A 511-nucleotide genomic window follows, 5' to 3' on the forward strand; every position below is an offset into this window, starting at 1 on the left:
ACATACGTGTGCTGCCCACCAGCCAGCTCTTCAGCCCCAGCACTGATGCTGGCCACTGCTATGTGCTGAGTGAATGGGAAGTCCTGCTCTGCTCAGTGCAGGTGTGATTTTTTTTGTGTAATTTTAACTGCGTAGGAATAGTTATTCCCTGAAATACTGTAACAGCTTTGTCTTAGATCCTGTTGCTGGGGATGTATTTAAGAACATACGCTGAAATCATCACATACCTGAAGTTTACCATAATTAACTAGCCACAGATGTGCTATTGAAACTCTTCTTATTCCTCTTGTCTGTCCTATATGGCATGTTACAGCCACAATGTGTTTAACTTTCTTAGAACAGATGATATTCACAAACAAAACAGCTATTACACGAGAAGCAAGAAAACATGTCACAATACCCCTCCTGCCAATAGTCACCTGCTCATAGAATTGGCACCTCTCTTCAGTTTGGAACAGGGGCTTCAGATATTTTATAGCTTCATCAAGGGAAACATTGAACGTTACCATGG

This window comes from Meleagris gallopavo, chromosome 6 (genome assembly GCF_000146605.3).
Source record: "Meleagris gallopavo isolate NT-WF06-2002-E0010 breed Aviagen turkey brand Nicholas breeding stock chromosome 6, Turkey_5.1, whole genome shotgun sequence".
Classification (NCBI taxonomy): domain Eukaryota; kingdom Metazoa; phylum Chordata; class Aves; order Galliformes; family Phasianidae; genus Meleagris; species Meleagris gallopavo.